The sequence below is a fragment of the Lissotriton vulgaris genome, chromosome 12 (assembly GCF_964263255.1).
Source record: "Lissotriton vulgaris chromosome 12, aLisVul1.2, whole genome shotgun sequence".
NCBI lineage: Eukaryota > Metazoa > Chordata > Amphibia > Caudata > Salamandridae > Lissotriton > Lissotriton vulgaris.
Genome location: NC_141700.1, coordinates 722,875,719 through 722,888,734, shown reverse-complemented (window position 1 = coordinate 722,888,734; position 13,016 = coordinate 722,875,719). Strand labels below are relative to the sequence as shown.

At 43.0% G+C, this 13,016-nt stretch overlaps 1 non-coding gene across 1 annotated transcript; it reads right to left on the bottom strand.

Moving 5' to 3' along the window:
- Window positions 1-11,026: 11,026 nt before the first annotated feature.
- On the bottom strand, window positions 11,027-11,108 carry TRNAS-GCU (transfer RNA serine (anticodon GCU)). The gene has a single exon. It is a non-coding gene; the product is annotated as a tRNA-Ser (tRNA).
- Window positions 11,109-13,016: the final 1,908 nt, after the last annotated feature.

Below are 13,016 nucleotides of genomic sequence, written 5' to 3'. Positions count from 1 at the left end.
ACTGAACTGTTCTCTTCAGCTCCAAAAACCATCTTACTTCTCTCTCTCCAAGAACCAACTGACTCTCCTCCTCTCCTGCACTTCGCTAATATCGAATGCTCTCCTCTAGTGGAAAGTTCCAGCCAGTAGCCTCCTCCCACCAGGTCCATGCACCAGGCTCCTTGCTCTAGACGCTCCCACAGTGATCAGCTGCTTCTTTCGTCTAGAGACCTGAGCCCAGGGACACTTCTTGATTAGATTCAGCCCTGGCCGGTTCTCTCCGGTTCGCTTAGGGCGAACAACACCTTATAACTAAAACATTACCTTTACCCTGCAAGCATCTCAGTCTGCAGGGACAGAAAGCAAAATGAAGTCTCTCTTGTTCTGGGCCTTGTAGGCCTAAGAAGGATGAAATAACACTTAGCTCTGTCAGAGTACTTACACAAACCATACCAATATGTAATATAAAGTCAGGACTACAGGATCCACCCTCTACTATAGGTAGGATGATGAAAGGACACATAATTATGTCAAAGCCAATAGGCAATAGATGGATTAGAGTCAAGAATAAGGGATCTATCATCATATTAAGCAGCTATCCTCTAGTTTATGCTTCTAGGTCTGGAAAAAGGCCTTAAAAGGACCAACACAAGGCAAGAATAGAGATTCAGGATGGTAGCAAGCTTAAAGTCACCATCACTCAGAAGTAGAGCCAAAAACCCGGTCAGAACATTCCACCCTGACTTTAAATTGCTAACATCCGTAAACAACAACAAACAAATAAACAACCATCAACATAATCTATCAACAAAACCAAAAACCAAAAGACTCCCTAAAATAAATGACAACGTAAGGAAATACCACCTAAAACTTGATGTAGGGAATGTAAATCTAACAACCAACTGAAAACAAATCAAAGCACCTTGACCTGAATGTTGAAATGTAACTAAGACTGATCTGATAACAACAGAAACTAACTAAAGCACCCTTGAGCTAAATGTGCCTCAACTTCTAGTGAGAACTCATAAAATCTATTGGTGTAGGACATGTTTGTGAAATGAAAACAACAAAGGGCCTAAATGAGGCCTACCTACTTCGGTCAACTTAAGAACTAAATGTGCCTCAACTTCTAGTGATAACTCATGAAATCTATTGGTGTAGGGCCATGTTTGTGTAATGAAAACAACAAGGGGCCTAAATGAGGCCTACCTACTTTGGTCAACTTAAGAAAGGATTTGGTAAAATCTGACAAATAAACATGACAAAGGGTCCTAAAGGTCTGGGCAACTATTACTAATAGATGTAGTACATAACCTGACTAAAAGACACACCTCCCAGGACAACTTAAAGTCTAGGGTGACCACCCTTGGAACTAATCCCACTGTTCTAAATATGAGTTGATGGATCAAAGTGAAAGTGTAATAACAGGAAAACAAAGATAACCCCATTCCTACAAAATAGCTGGTGTAGCACTATGCATATCAAGCAATAAATCAAAAAAGTTACCTAAGTGTGGTGTATATATTTTCTTCTAAAAGATTATAGGCTTAAATTTGGGAAATTGAGGAATAGTAGACCATGCCAAAGGCAATAGGTAAAGGTGACAAGTTATCTAACTCAGGAAACAGTTTGCACCTAATCCCTCTGTAACACATGTGTGCACCATCATTTAAAACATTGCTTTCTTTCCAGTGACAAGACTGTTTTGCAGAAAACAGTAAAAACTATGAAATAGGTGAAAGATAAACAAGTGTATCATTAATGAAATAGCGTAGCATACTAAAATCAAAACATATCATGTATCATTTGCATCATTGCATTAATGTGGCACTGCATCTTTTAAACTGGAACATCAAAACCATGAACAGGACTGAGAATTTTTTTTTTTCAAGTGGGGCCTGTATATGGTAACTGCAAAAGTGGCATAATGTCCATCTGAAATAGAAACATGGGAAAAATGCAAGACTCAAGAATGCAGGCCAAGGAATTACATTTCAGGTCAATTAAAAAAAAATTGTGACTGAAGAATAGTATATGGGGTTTGAACCTGACTGCTGAGGCAGCCAACTGTAGATTGTCATGTAAATTTTAAAAGTTCAGTCACTTTAAAAAGTTCTCTTCTGTAGTTGGTTTCTCCTTAGGAAAACAGTTAATTCGTATGGGTCACGATTCTCCATCTTCATCTGTATCCGGTGCCAAGGAGGCACACCCTCCAGTCTGGTCATCCTGGTACGTCTGCTTCTAATCCTGGATTCAGCCTCGGGGGTTTATGGGGGGGCTCTCACTCCGAAAATAACAAAACTCATCACTACAAAATAAGAAAGTCACACTCATCCAGGGCCCCCACACGATAATAGCCATCTGAAATGAGAAACACGCATCATCAATCTTGCAAAAACACATTTTCCATTCAAAAAGCACCCCAAGTGATTTTTATTTTTGAAATAAACCTCCTAATTCATGAAAAGAACCCTTCTAAATCCAAGGAATGATTTAAACATTCTACCTATACCATATTCTTTAAATTTGTTTAGGCAAAATCTAATTTTGTCATACACAGCCAGAAGGGCTGGGGCCTAGCTACTCCTCACTCCTCTGAGAAACAGCCCCTCCCTCCAGAAAGATATTCGCGCTCAGAGTTTTGAATCAGCTCCAACCATAATAAGCAGGAGCCGGGCCACACTGCGATGTAATTTTGAATCACTGCCAAATGCTGATCTCATTGCAGGAGCAAAGCTCCTGCCAATTATTCTATTCAAGCATCTCATATCTCTTAGTCAGGGAAGCTTTCTGGGCCTACTGTATTTATCTAACTCCAAGGGCCAAGCGTCTGCCAATTATTCTGCATTTGCAAGCATCCCTTATCTGAATTCAATGAAGCTTTCTGGGCCGACTGTAAGGAAGAGCAACTTGACCCCCCCTTATATAAACATTTCTCCGCGGAAAGAATTGACTCATAAACAATAATAACAAACTGGCTCTTTCTGCTCTCAGAAGTCACCCACGTGGCCTCCACCCTTTCGAAACTCTGAGCCGCAAACAGCTGCCTGGCTCATATCAGCCAAGGTCAAAGCAAATTCTTTCAAACTTAAAACATACACTGTTCCCAGGCTAGAAACACTGCACCATTACTTCTAACTAATTTAAGCAGATTTAAACGAGGTAAAAAGCATCCTAAAAACAGGAATTAATAAAGACATATTTTTTGTAACTTAGTCACATGCTAGCATTTTAAAATAATTCTCTCATAATGTACTGCTACTTGCTGAAAAGGAAAAATATTAGAACAACATTTCATGAAGACACATTTTTTTTTTAAATAACACGTGAAACAACATCAATTTAAACAAGGGGATACATGTAAATTTGCACTGCATAACCAAGAATTCATAATTTGGTGGAAAGCCTTACTATTCTACCTATTAAAAGGGACAGATTTTTTTTCATGCAGACAGCCTGTTTTTCTAACCGAGTGGGTTTACTCACACGATGGTCTGCTACATATCATGCGCAAAATACAGAAAAATGTGCAGTTGAACATTAAATAAAAGGGCAGCTTGCCTTGGGAAAATAATCATTTATATTTTCTAGAACATTTTTTTTTAAAAGCACACGGTTGCATTTCATTAATTAAAGCACATTCTATGATGGCTCTGTATTATTTCACAACCATTAAAGCACCCCCGTGCTCAGCTGAAAACCTTTATCTCAATCCGACTGGTTGATTTACAACTTTCCGACTTCCGAGTCAGACACATTAAATCATGTGTTCAAAGGCAAACCCACACAAACTCGTGGACGCATTTCAAACAGAATGTTAAATGAACAATGCATTTTTTTCTACTCCATGCGAGATGTTACCATTCTATCAGCTAGCTGACAAAGCACATAGGCAAACCCTGCAACTAATTAAAAAGTCAAATCAAACCACCATTAATCTAAACAGTCACTGACTTTCAGCGTCAGCTCACGTAACCATGCATGTTAAACAGCATGTTAAAATAAATACTGCCGTCTCAATTCAAGATGTTAACCCTTTGGCAGCTCAAACACAATCATTCCCCAATGTCTGCAGATACATGGGAAAATCATGAACTCATCTCTCCACGTTTTCATATAACATGTGCGCACATCTTCAAAATGTTTTCTCCAAGCATTTGAAAGAGATCCAGCTCTCTCCTGCCTAACGTAATGATAACATGCTCTGTACAAGCCATATTCACATGGCGCTATTTACAAGCCATATTTACAAGGAAGTCAACAAGTCATAATAATGACATGCTCCTCACAAGGCATATTTACAAGGCGCAATTCACAAGGAACTCAGTAATTCAAAATGAGAACATGCTCCTCACAAGCCATATTTACAAGGAGCTATTTACACGGAACTTCACAAGTCATATTACACTGAATACATTTCACATTGCACAGCATAGGCAAATGCAGCAAGCCATTTAATGAGCAATTTACAAGCATTTTTCACGAACATATGTACAACTGCATCATCACCAAGATGTAATTGGCTCCCTCACATACAGTTACCCTTCAAGTCTTACAGTTCAAACACCAAGATGAAAGCATTTCTTCCACCCTACATAAGTCAAATGCCATGATGTACTGCAATCTCCATACAGTGCAGCTGTTCAAGCCCATAGGTCAATTTCGTGCCGAGTGCAAACCAACAAGATAAAAACAATACAGAGCACACAGGCTTCGTAAACATGTTTGTGACGCCAGATGTTATGACCAGATTCTCAGACCAGATAGGATCAGCTCACCAGAGCACCGTCAACCCGGCCAAAACGTAACCACCTCCCTCCTCAGGACCCATCTATCCAGGCACCTGGGTACCTACCTGAGGATGGGGAACTCGCAATATACAAGCTCATATTATCAGAAACACCACTAAATCTATAGGGATTACTAGGAATACTCACTGATTACTAAGGACGTCCATGCCCTACACCACACTCACACAATATAGTCTTGCGACCACATGGGCCCAGACCATTCTACACTGGGGCAGTCCTGATTATATACCATTACACACTGGCCACAACCAGTGCTCTCTCAAGCCACAATCCGGTGGGTATAAACACCAGTATCCTCCCTGGTGCTCGCTTAACAAGCCACAATCCGGAGGGTATAAACACCAGTATCCTCCCTGGTGCTCGCTAAACAAGCCACAATCCTGTGGGTATAACGCCGCATCACTTTCCTATGAATACCTTCAGCTCTCTCTCTCTATGTTGGGAAGTTTTTCTCACTATTCACTAGAGGTTCACTACTACAATAATATTATGGAATGGCCGAATTACACGGTGTACAACTTATCTTTCAGTTCAAGGGCTCCTCTCTCCCTAATTATTCAGTTCTTGCCTGCCTGATCAGGGGTAGCATCTGTTCCAGCAGTAATACCTGACTAGAAGACAAGGTTACCTTTCCTATACAAGAACAAGAGGTACAATAATATTATGGAATGGCCGAATTACACAGTGTATAACTTATTCTCTTAGCTCAAGGGCTCCTCTCTCCCTAATTAATCAGAGGTCACTTACCTGATCGGGGGTCGCTTCCGTTCGTGCACTGACTAGAAGAAAAGGTTACCTGCACTATATAGGAACAAGGCATACGCTGGTTCACTAAGAACTGGGGTATCTTTATTACAATAACAATAACAATACTATAACACATAGCCTGAAGAGTAAAAGGGGAATAAACACATACACAGATCTGCGGGGTCTCTGTAAAGCTTTATTATTATACCACATCCACATGTAACTAACAGGGACTGTAAATAGACTGCACATCCACATGTAACTAACAGGGACTGTAAATAGACTGCACACCGCTGAAAGGAAAAGGATTAGCAATACAGTACGGGAATTTAGCCTAGGAAATAAAAGACAAGATTAAGGTGTAAGTGTAAAGCAAACTAGTTTAGAATACCTCACCCTATTAGAAGGAATGTTTCTCTCTCTCTCTGGTGGAATCAGGGCTCTCTCTCTCCCTCCGTAACCACAGCTTCACTCCTCTGGCTCAACTGCTCCAGCTTCCAGCTTCAGCTCTTTCATCTGACTGGTAACTGCTTTAATGCATTCTGATAAACTGGCAGCTCCAGCTGACAGTTCCAACTTCGTTCATCTGACTGCTCTCTCCAGCCTCAGCAATTATCTGCCTTCTCTCTCCATTCCAGAAAAACAATTGAACTGAACTGTTCTCTTCAGCTCCAAAAACCATCTTACTTCTCTCTCTCCAAGAACCAACTGACTCTCCTCCTCTCCTGCACTTCGCTAATATTGAATGCTCTCCCCTAGTGGAAAGTTCCAGCCAGTAGCCTCCTCCCACCAGGTCCATGCACCAGGCTCCTTGCTCTAGACGCTCCCACAGTGATCAGCTGCTTGTTTCTTCTAGAGACCTGAGCCCAGGGACACTTCTTGATTAGATTCAGCTCTGGCCGGTTCTCTCCGGTTCGCTTAGGGCGAACAACACCTTATAACTAAAACATTACCTTTACCCTGCAAGCATCTCAGTCTGCAGGGACAGAAAGCAAAATGGAGTCTCTCTAGTTCTGGGCCTTGTAGGCCTAAGAAGGATGAAATAACACTTAGCTCTGTCAGAGTACCTACACAAACCATACGAATATGTAATATAAAGTCAGGACTACATGATCCACCCTCTACTATAGGTAGGACGATGAAAGGACACATAATTATGTCAAAGCCAATAGGCAAAGCCAATAGCCAATAGCGCCGGGACGCCCCTTTGCTGGGGCAGCCGTGCGCTATACAAATTACCATAACATTAACATTAACATTAACATTAACAATAGATGGATTAGAGTCAAGAATAAGGGATCTATCATCATATTAAGCAGCTATCCTCTAGTTTATGCTTCTAGGTCTAGAAAAAAGGCCTTAAAAGGACCAACACAAGGCAAGAAGAGAGATTCAGGATGGTAGCAAGCTTAAAGTCACCATCACTCAGAAGTAGAGCCAAAAACCCGGTCAGAACAACACCGCACCCTGATCTCAAGCTGCAGGTCTGCCTGGGTTTCTTATTTCAGAGCTCCAGAAATGAGTGAACCTACTTCTGAGGCATGATCACAGAACAAGGCTCTGAAATGTGGCTGGACCAGTTGCCACTTTCATCCTTCTGCTCGCTTAGCTATGGCCTGTGTCGCTTCACACTGGACAGCCTAGTGTCCCGTGACCCCTTCAGGGTCCTGGGAGTAACTTCCGCCAGGGTGGGGGTAGGGGAGAGGTATATATGCCTCCCCTGCCCTCCTGGCGGCCTCTTTGTCCTTCACCCTGACGCAAGCAATTGGCCGGTCACTGGGGGGTCACCCTCGGGCCAGGTAAAACTGTGGGTCTGGTGCAGGATTTAACTTTTCTTGGGATCGAGCTTGATACCATCGCAGGGGAGTCCAGATTGCCGACAGACAAGGTTTGTGACCTAGCACAACACATACAGTCTGTGGTTGGGCAGGACAGGGCCACCTTTGAATGCATCCAAAGCCTACTGGGGCAACTGAATTCTGCAGCCAGGGTCATCCCAGGGGGGAGGGTGTTTGCCAGAAGGTTAGCAAGGGCCACTGCCAAGGTCACAAAGAAGCACCACATGGTGAAATTTAGCAAAGGCATGAGACAGGACCTGGCCAAGTGGGCGTAGTTTCTGGCCAATTTTAACGGCTTAGTAATTTGGAGTTCTCCATGGGCAGGCAGCCCAGACCTAGCCCTATATACAGGCGCATCAGGCAGAGAAGGATTCGGGGCCATTTTAGACAGGGAATGGTATGCAGGGAAATTGCCCAACACCTGGCACAAGAAAAAGATCACGGTCAAGATCACAGTGTTAGAGTTGCTCCAGATTGTGGTGGCATTCCCCTTGTGGCCTGTGGTACTGGCGGCTAAGAGGGTCCTCTTGTGGTCTGACAATCTGGCGATAGTGCAGGCATTAACTCCCAGTCACCAAGTTGCCCCCTGGTGTTATGCCTTTTGAGGGAGTTGGTGCGGCCGTGTCTGTACAATAATGTTGAATGCAGGGTGCGACACATTCAGGGTGTGCAGAACACAGCGGCTGATGCTCTCTCTCATTTTCAGTGGCCCCGATTCTGGGAGGCGTGGCCGAGAGCGAGAGGAGGGGACCTCTTTCCTGGCACACCTTTGGTTCCTGTTGAAGTGGAAAATCGACCGTGGGGGCTGGGTGAGTTATCACTAGCGCCTGGGACAAACAAGAGATATAGGTCCTGCGTTCAAAAATGTTGTTCAGTGGTGGGAGCCTAAGAAGAAGGCGGATCTTCCTTAGAAATCAGAGTACAGTCTTTCATATTGCGGGCTAAAGACAAGGGGAAGAGTCATTCTTGGGTTTCGGGCCATCTTGCAGCAATCAGCTTCTATGCTAGACTAAGGGGCCAGTCAGATCCCAGATTTACATCACAACTACCATTACATTGCATGATTTTACAACACATGCCATTACAATGCAGTTTTAGAAACAACTATTACAAAGCCTACCATTACAATGCATACCATTACAATGCATGCCATTAAAATGCATAATACTTTTAGGGTAACAGTGGGGTAAGTGTTGGATAGTGTAGGTGTCAAAAATACCATTACCACTCCAGTGAGTGCAAAAGTAGGGTTATTGTTGGATAGTGTAGGGGTTAAAATTACTATTTCCATGTACCAAAAAACCCATACCCACCCTAAAACTAAAATATCTCCATTACTTACCTTATAATGTGTTGTAATGGCATGTGTTGTAATGGTATGTGTTGTAGTACTATGTGTTGTAATAACTGCATACATTGTAACAGCTGCGCTGTAAAGGTAGTGCGTTGTAATGGTTGTTTCCTGTTTTGGGAAATGTCCATGAGCCCATTGCGAGTATCTCTGACCCCCTCCTATTTATTTTTCAGGAATATTTGTAAGCTATGGAGTGGACATTTAATTCTCGCATGTTCGATGGGCTGGCTTTCCCATGATGTATGTGCACCGCTTGTTGACATTCGCTAACTCATGGGCCATCACTCAGATTTTCTTACATTTCTGTTTCTTGAAACACAAATAGGCAGAGATAACTCTGGCATTTAACACATTTGTTGGAGAGATCTGTGATTTGTGAAGTCCCAGATTTAAATTAAAGTAGTATAAGGTTAATGTAGAGTTCAGATTTTTCTTTCATGTAGATAGTAAAGCGGGTTACTGCTTTTAACACAGAAATCCTTTTGTTACCTGCTGTTAAATTATAATCCTTGTAATATAGCACTGTGAGCTATGAAGGACATGGGACTCCTACACCTTGTAACCCTGTCTCATGTAACGCATCTTGTACATTGATTTACATATGTACATGATTTAATGTCAATGTATAATGTGTATGTTACGTAAAGAGCTCTGACACCCTGCGTTGGATTGCGTAGTGCAATGAAAGAAATAAAATAGTGCTACTGACATTGTTATTTGTGTAAATACTGGGACAGACCAACACATCTGACATTATTACAGTGCCTGCATCTCTTATATACAAGGAGTGAAGAAGGGCAAAAGCTGCCTCTCTTAAGTACTTGTGAAGGGATAACAAGCTGTGTGCCTTTGTATCCCCTGCATGGCATTTACATTTAAGTGTGAGGTTCCAGGCTGTCTCCAGTCAGGATATTCAAACAAAAGGAGGCCTGATGGTCCCTTCACTTCGCCCCAGCTGAAGGTGAAAAAAAAGCTTCCTCGCTGCCTTCACGTTGCTGCTGGGAATGAAAAGCAGACAACGTACAAGAGCTGCTGATCGTTTCCCGGTGTCTTAATCCGGGGCAGGTCCAACATATTTCTATGGGACCCAACTTCTTGGCAGGGTGGACAGTGTTCACCCTGTGAAAATAGTGGGTGGACACCGTGTACATATGTGTACCCCCGACTTGTACCCTGGTCTGTTGTCTGCACGAGTGCATGTCATACAGGCTGAGAGTTTTGCCTGCAAAAATATTTTACCTAAATCAGTCAATAGCGTCGCCAATATGTCATGCGCAAGGAAGAACCCCCCCCACCTCCCCCGGCTGCTGTTTGATTTATAAAATGCAGTGTGAATCAAGATTCAGTAGGGAGTTTACAAGAAATTTGAGAGGTGCACTCAATGAAGTCCAAAATACAAGAAGTTCATAAATTTTGTGAGTCTTCAGTTCCTTCTTTAATGGGTTCTTTTATTTTCTCTTTTTAAGATACACAGGCACAGCCAATGCGTTTCATTCCCTTTAGTGCCTTGGGAATTTCATCAGAGCTGCAAAAGATTTTAACATGTATAAGCATTTTTCGCCTTGTAAAACTCTCTATATGACGGATATCCTTGGCAGCGGATGGTGAGAGTGGTTGCACCACACAAATTTAGGAAACGGAGGAAGTCGATTTGCTAAACCTTGGTCTGCTGCTGTGTGCTTTGGTTTTTGTATAATTCTCAAGATTCAGTAGGGCCCTCCTGACTCTAGCCCCCGGTGCCACTGTACCTGCTGCACCAATGGAAACCAAGCCCCAAAAATGAATCTGATTTTATTTTATAAACTGGCATCAAAGCTATTGCATTTTAGCTACGCAAATGTTGTCCTTGGTCAGCAATTTCTATAGGTTTTACTTACACCTCAAGCTTGGCCCCCCTGAGTCACAAACAAGAGGTGAGGCGAATTCCTCCAGGGGATATTTTCCCGCCTGCTGGAGAGAGAGAGGAGTTTACTTTCAGCTTGACACTGTTGTGGTAAAAACTCCATGGTTAATAATTTCATTCAATGGCACCCTGTAAGCAAGTGCTCCACCACTTTAGAATGTGTTGTGTGTTAAAATTTAACAGGAGGGTTGTAAAGGTCGGTCAGTGGCCAGTGACAGTGACCCTTGTATGAGAGCAGATAAAAAGGGGACATTTTCTGCTGTAATACGCAAGGTGGCCAGGTCTGTGCATTCTCTTGATGTTTGAAAACCTTACATTTCCTTCTCAGTGGAATGTACAGCAAGTGTATGAATGAGATTTTAATAAACCCTTACAACGCTAAAGCAAAAGGATCCGACGAGGGTGGGATTTGAACCCACGCGTGCAGAGCACAATGGATTAGCAGTCCATCGCCTTAACCACTCGGCCACCTCGTCACGATAGCCTAATGTTTATTTGTCACTATCAAAACCCCAGCAGCATCCAATTTCGTAATTTTGGAGTAATTATTAACCTGAAGTAAAACCCGGATGTGCTGCTAAAGAGACACCTGTTAGTAACTAACCGGCCCATTGCCTAAGCGATCTCACAGGAAAAACTCAGTACCACACATACCCTTGTTACACACCGCGCCCTGACCTCAAGCTGCAGGTCGCCTGGGTTTCTTCTTTCAGAGCTCCAGACATGAGTGAACCTACTTCTGAGGCGTGACCACAGAACAAGGCTCTGAAATATGGCTGGACCAGTTGCCACTTTCACCCACCTGCCCGCTTAGCCAAGGCCTGTGTCGCTTCACACTGGACACCCTAGTGTCCCTCGACCCCTTCAGGGTCCCGTGCGTCACTTCCGGTTGAGGTGGGGGAAGGGGAGAGGTATATCTGCCTCCCCCGCCCACCTGGCGGCCTCTTTGTCCTTCACCCTGATGCAAGAAATTGGCCGGTCACTTGGATGTCCCCCTCGTGCCAGGTAAAACTGTGGGTCTGGTGCAGGTTTTACCTTTTCTTGGGATCGAGCTTGATACCATCGCAGGGGAGCCCAGATTGCCAACAGATAAGGTTTGTGACCTAGCACAACACATAGAGTCTTAGGTTGGGCAGAACAGGGCCACCTTTGAATGCATCCAAAGCCTCCAGGGGCAAATGAAGGGTCACTGCCAAGGTCACAAAGAAGCACCACATGGTGAAATTAAGCAAAGGCATTAGACAGGACCTGGCCATGTGGGCGTAGTTCCCGGCCAATTTTAACGGCTTAGTAATGTGGAGGGGTTCCTGGAGGGGTTCCTGGGCAGCCCTATGTACAGACCATCAGGCAGAGAAGGATTCGGGGACGTTTTAGACAGGGAATGGTATGCAGAGAAATTGCCCAACACCTGGCACAAGAAAAAGATCACGGTCAAGATCACAGTGTTAGAGTTGTTCCCGATTGTGGTGGCATTCCACTTGTGGCCTGCGGTACTGGTGGCTAAGAGGGTCCTCTTGAGGTCTGACAATCTGGCGATAGTGCGGGCATTAACTCCCAGTCAGCAAGTTGCCCCTGGTGTTGTGCCTTTTGAGGGAGTTGGTGCGGCCGTGTCTGTACAATAACATGAAATACAAACAAAACGACCGGGCCAAGGTTCAGCACAACCACAGCACAAGTAAAGTAAATTTAACTCTGGTGCAGCACACTTCCCGTGCCCGTCGTCCCAAGGCACAAATATGGTAAAAACAATTTCTTCAAATGGCGGAAGGCGCACTCATTGAAATATAATCAAGGAATCTTCTTTAGTCCAAAAGTTCTATTCTTTATTGTGGTAATTATACCAAACCAATTATACAGCCAGCGCGTTTCGTTCCTTGGCGGAACTTCGTCAGGGCTGAAAAGACCCAAATGGAAAAATTACAAATGAAACATAATACAAGACATACATATATAAATTACAATATATACAACACAGGATGGGATTAAAAGCACGACATCAATCGGAGAGAAGTTAAGTTCCATAGAATACCTGTACAAACTAACTCTCACACCAAACTATGTACATTTAAAACGAATAGAAACAGCACCCATATATATATATATATATATATATATATATATATATATATATACAAATATCAACATAGATAAGTACATGGATCACATTCCACAAATATATGTACGGAATAAAAATATAGTTCTAGCACAAAAATAGCTCTGATATTCTTAAAAAGGAGCAGATCATATTTCCTTAAAGTCATACAAACATCATTTTTTAATCCATAGCAATATTTTCAAATGGTGTGGCTCGGTATAAATGGACATTTACAGAAATGCCTGATATTCAAAACAGAAGAAGATAACATGATCCAGAAGAACTGAGA